The following is a 6,336-nucleotide window of genomic DNA, read 5'->3' on the forward strand; positions in this document are numbered from 1 at the left end:
TTTTAAGCAGAGATTGGATATGGCCCTTAGTGCCATGCTATAGTAATTGGAGTTGGATCAGGGGTTGGACTTGATGATCTTGGAGGTCTTTTCCAACCCAATCTATTCTATGATTCTATGATTCTATGATACAGAGTTAATTGACTTAATATGTGTTGACTTTTGTACAGCTGAAAAACCATGATATTCTTATAATGTCTTTCCCCCAAAAATAGAATTCACTTTCACATGATATCACACTTTATAATACCAGAGTAAGAATTCCTTCTCTTTTCTTGAACAAGGACCTTTTCCTATGTCATAAAAAACTTTATATTTCAGAAGAAAATTTCTGACCCTCATGCTTGCTAAGAAAACAGCAAACAAATGGATGAACTGCCTCACTTTTTGAAATCTGAAGATGACCACTTAAAATATCAGCATTGTTAGCTATTCTATTGCACAAAGTTCTATAGATTCAAGGATATTAAAGTCAACAGGCACTAATGTAATCTGACCTGCATAATGTGTCACTGAATTCCACCTATCCTTTCCTGCATCAAATGAGTAACCCCAGGCAATCTCGTGCTTGTACCTTTATGGTTGGTGCCTGTACCTTTAGAAAGATGTTGAACCTTGGTCCGAAAATTTTCCATTAGGAACAAGTCATCATATTCCAGAATACGATATTTTTACCATTATTAAAAAGAAGTCCCCTTGTGTTCCCATGAAATTGCATGCCTTTATCCTTTAATTAGTAGGTTTTTTTCTGCCAGATTTAAATTACTTCCTCTAGAAAGTCTTTTTTACCATCCAGGAAACTACTGGATGTGTGTGCACACGGCAGATCTCAGTGCAAATATTCCCAAGTCAGTGGATGGTCAGCAAATTCATATAGTCCATCTTCTCAGGAGGGCTTATAAAATTCAGACCAAGAGCCATGTAAACACACCATAAAGGCCATAAGCACTCTCCTGCCTTCCGTGCATTTCATGAGTCTTTGGTACTGTCAAGTCACCCTGCAGCTACAGACTTCCAGTGAAAAAAAAGCCGTTGCCTTAGTCATTACAACAATTTCCTCCATTTTTCATGTAGCCGCTGCAATATTGGGAGATTAAAAATAAAGAGGGTTTGTATCCCATAATTCCAGCAATATTACTCCTCTTTGTTCCTTTCATGACAAACTGCAGTAATAACATCATCACAATCTGTCCCTGCTCTGAATCTAAGGTTTCTTTCAGTAGACCCAGGGATCTCCACTCCTGGCTATCATTGCCCTAATCCTTTCACTGAGCAGTTCAGAAACCTCCTTGGATTCAGTTTCCCAGGTATAACTCTGTATCTCTGTGCAGTTTCTTGCATACCCTGGAATCAAGTTTCCACAATCGAGCCTCTTTCTAACTAAAGAATTACAGAGTAGGAGCTTTCAGAGCAGCAGTCAGATATGCCAGAATGCTCAGTTCTCTAATGTTCTAATTCATTATTCTACTTCCTGGTTTCAGATTAAAATAAATGCAAATCAAAGCAACCTCTCTCTCTCTCCAGTCTCATTCCAATACACACATACTGTTGTCAGCGTTTCCCACAGCAGCAGCCTTGTCCCCGGCAACAATAATTTGCTTTTTTTTCTTCCCCTTTTCTTTATTTTCAATGATCAGTTCTGCAAACTGATGCAGTTTTTGGTTCCATTGTTTTAAAAATATATGTGAGACTTTCTGTCCAGAAATCTGTCTTTTCCTAAATATCATTCCTCTATTGATGCTGGCTTGTTCTTTTTGCAGCTGCTGTTTTCTCTCATACCACTCTCCTCTCTGTTGCAAGTCTCATTTGATGGACTCTTGCTTCATTTCATATACATGCAGACTAATCAAAGAAAAGATCTGCTAAACTAAACTGACTCCCTAGTATGGGAATTATTTACTGTAGTTGCAGGCAGTATTCAAACCCTGCACAAATATATTAGCTTTCTCTTTTCCAAAAATCTGTCTTCTAGAGATATTTTTCTTAGTTTAAATCACTGCTAAGTTGGAAAGAGCATTTCTAGTGTCATCCTTGCTACAAATTAAGACTCAAAGGGGAAAACAAGTTGGGTTTTACTTCCAAAGACATGTTATGTTGGAATTGATCTACAAAGCTGAGGTCACTTAGTGTGTTCGGCCCGGAAAAGAGGAGATTGAGGGGAGACCTTATTGCAGTCTACAACTTCCTCATGGGGGAAAGAGGAGGGACAGGCACTGATCTTTTCTCTGTAGTGACCAGTGAGAGGACCTGAGGGAATGGCCTGAAGTTGTGTCAGGGGAGGTTTAGGTTGGGTATTAGAAAAAGGATGTTCACCCAGAGGATGGTTGGGCACTTGAACAGGCTCTCCAGGAAAGTGGTCACAGCACCAAGTCTGCCAAGGTTCAAGAAGCATTTGGATGATACTCTCAGGTGCATGGTGTGACTCGGGGGTATGGTTCTGTGCAGGGCCAGGAATATGACTCGATAATCCTTGTGAGTCAATTCCAACTCACCATATTCTGTGATTCCGTATTTGCTAAATGATATTATACCAACACCAATAGCCTTTCATTCATAGTTTAATATAGTTTAATGCAGCTTGAACAGTCAGTTACTATAAAAAAGTAGTGCTATGAATGAAGCTCAAGCCAGTGAAAGGAAAATTAGCTCAGACAACAACAGCTTTAATAAATCTCATAGTCACTATGGTCTAGGTTTGTTTTCTTCAGCTAATCTTTTTTGTACAATATCCAAATCAAATTGAACCACATGACAGGACTCCAATGAAGCCAAATCTTTGAGATGAGTTATATGTAATAAGTGAGACAAAGTGTTATTTCTATAGTAAGCACACCTAGGTCCACCAAATCTGAATCTTAAAAGGTGCATTTTACTTGAACTCAAATTAAAAAAATCTAACACTTAAAACAGAAAACTCTGATATGCAGAGTGAGGAAAAAAGAAACCAACAAACTAAATCTCCCTAGTCCTGTGAACTTCATAGATTAGTTTCATTCTCAGCCCAGTAATTTACAATGGTTTTCTACAGTGCATTCCCCATTCTACAATACATTGCTCCATCCCTGCAAATATTCAAGGTCAGGCTGGACAGGACTCTGATCAGCCTACTCTAGCTGAAGATGTCTCTGTTCATTGCAGAGGTTTAGACTAGATGAACATTAAAGGTCTCTTCCAACCCAAACTATTCTATGATTCTGGGATTCTTCTTTGATCCATGGGAAAAAACCCTACAGCTTTGGCTGTACTTCATTCTAACTCACTTTTCAGTAACCTCCTAGACTGGCTGTCACAGGAGCATCCTGCAGAGTGTGCCTTTCTCTCTGCCAGCTCCCTTTGCTCACCTACAAGTATAGTTGGCCAGATATCTCATCTTTTGCCTTAAGAAGACTCCACCTGAAAAAAGAAAAAGGCAGCCTTCCTTTTTTTTCCCTTAATCACAGTCTTTTAAAGGAATGTATTCAACAATTAGGTTCAGCACATGGTGAAGGAACAACTTCAGGCTGTCACAAATTAGGTAAACATTATCCTCTCACAAAAGACCTGGCGGATGCATCTGTTCTCAGTACTGGAGGACTGTACTTGAAGCTTTTATAGCAGAACTCAGGGCAAGTCAAGATTAATGCTCTGGCCTCAGTAACATAAGGCCATAAAAATTGCCAAACTAGGTAACTCTTGCTTACAATAGTAGTTTGCTAATAGATACTTTGGGAAAAATTATATCAGGAAGAGTAGGAATAGCGTGATCCAAGCATAGCCTCGCAGCTTCCAGCAATGAGTGTTTAGGGATTTCATGAGCTGGACATTGCATCTGTCCATCACATTTAATAGCTACCAAGGGAACTGCCTTCTGTGAGCTTGTCTAATCTGTCTTTGAATCCATTTTTACTCCTGGCCTCCACAGATTCTTGTGAAAACAAATGCAGTAATTTCATCATAAATTATGTGAAAGAAGAGTCTGTCTTCACCAAGCCCAACTGTTTGCTCCTTGCCTCTTAAATGACAAAGTTATCATCCCCTATTCACCTTCTCTAAACCATTCATAGGTTTATAATTCTCCACAACAAACCTTTTCCAAGTTGGAGTTGTCCTATGTTTTCCCCTTATTTGGAATGCTTTTGGGGGTTCTTTTTGGGAGTGTTAGGAGCAAATGCTCTCCCCAGCAGCTTTGGACCAGGACTATTCTTGTTTGACCACTGGATCCCAGCCTCGTACGCCTCATAAACCAGGGTTTCTACCCAGGTTTGAAGATTCAACTGGTAGTGAAGGTGAGCACATACCCCAGACACACACACACACACATACTCCACCAACACACTAGTGAAAGCACACACACAGCACTCTCTGGAGTCACACACATGCACAGAGATGCAGCTCCTCTGAATACCAGAACAGACCCCCTGACAGCCCAATCCGCCTGCCTAGACCCAGGCCCTCATGCTTACTGGCTGCTCCAGCCTGCGGTTTGGTGATGAATGACATAGTCACACCACACCCACCCATGGTCTGGGGAAGATGCAGACACTGGCTACCCCAGAAGCTGGCACCTGTCACAGGGGCTGTCCCACTCCAGCTGCCAGCATTGAGCCGCTCACTGACCTCACTCACACTAGTCACCCTCATTAGCTGGTTTTTATGAAACACACACCCCAGTGGAGGGAGGTAGAGACACCCCAGCCACTGAGGAGGCGGATACTGAGATATCACTTGCTCCAGTAGCTGACACCACAGAGTGTGGGACACCCACACTCCCAGTTTGACTCCAACTGCTGGTACCAAATCTGCTTACAGCAATCCCTCCAGTGACTGGCACCTAGTCCTTGCAGGACACATGGGAAAGTGAGTGAGATTACACAGAGAGATAGTTAAGGGAGGATTAATATAATGGTCCATCAATTACTGTGCCTGAGGAGGTATGCCTTTGCCTCCCATATTTTTATCTGTCGAGTTTGTGTCTGTATATTTTTATGGCTTCTTCCTTTTCTTATTATCCACTTTTGTATTGAAAAGGTCCTTGACCAAATACCCTCAAGGGAGTAGCTAGTCTCCTTCCACACACCCTTACATTTCTTAGCCTATTCTTTTCCCCAAATTCACATTTTTTCTAGGACTTGTATGCCAAGTTTGAGTTCTTCATAAACCGTTCTAAAACACAAGCATGAAAATGTTTTCTACTACTTGATTTTTACTCTGTAATTCCTGAAACTAAATTTCAATTTTTATTTGTCATGAAGCTCATTCCTTATGTCTTTGGAGAACTTTACATTGCAGCTCTCAGATAATAACAGTTACAACTTCGACATTTAATGTTGCGCCATTATGGTGTTAAATACTACTTTATGTATTATACTGTATTTTATTGTTTGCACTTATTATTTGAAAATATAGAAATAACAATTCTATTTTTAAATAATACCTAATTTTGGGCCCAAAGAGTAATTTTAAATAAGTTTGGCTTATAAAAATGAAAATTTTTTTTGTAACATTTTCAAAGACTATGTTTATTATGTAACCCAGCTCAGAAAAGAAAAGAAAATGAAACCATTTATGTATTATTTTTGCCTTTTAAATGGCATTGCTTATATGACTGCCTAAATTAGGCAATGGAATTGTATTTCCAATGACACCATTTTTATCAATCTCTCTTTCTTCTAATGTAACTACATGTTGGTAGAGGTCGTGGCTAACCTTTTTGTGACACCTTTTTGAGAGCAGCCATCTGTTATTGATGAATGAGATACTGAGGAACTTTGATCACACAGGCTTGTCACATATCTAAAATTTTGTGAGCACAGGAGAGACTACTGCAGTACTAAATTTAGTCACTTTTCTATATTTTCAGTGGTAGAATTTCAAGATAACCATTTAAACAGCATGATGGCAAACAACTAGACTAAGAAAGAGATCAGTAACTAATGGTGGATTTGCTCATGTGTGACAGAATTAGGAAACAAAGGCATTATGAGATAAATTCAGAGCATTCAGAAATTTATATTCATGTTATTTCTACATTAATATCCATGTTATCAATTATTATCACTGCTGTCATCCTTCCTAGAGAAGGATGATATTAGGTCAAGGGTTTTACAAACCAAGATCAAGAGAAGTCATCCCAAAAAGATTTAGTTCACGCAAAACACAATGGTTCAGAGAGTAGAAAATGTGGGAAACAATATAAGCAGGGAGGTCAATGTGTTGATTTGCAAACACAGCAAATGTTTTCTGCACTAGTTTCTTGAATGGGTTGCAGATGTATCAAATCTTTCTATGATAAGTGCAGTTGTTCCCATTTATGGGATCACATGCTGATATTCCTCGTTTGGTAGAAAGGCATGTCAA

This window comes from Empidonax traillii, unplaced genomic scaffold (assembly GCF_003031625.1).
Source record: "Empidonax traillii isolate 1590-97213 ecotype Southwest subspecies unplaced genomic scaffold, ASM303162v1 scaffold726:size354854, whole genome shotgun sequence".
Lineage (NCBI taxonomy): Eukaryota > Metazoa > Chordata > Aves > Passeriformes > Tyrannidae > Empidonax > Empidonax traillii.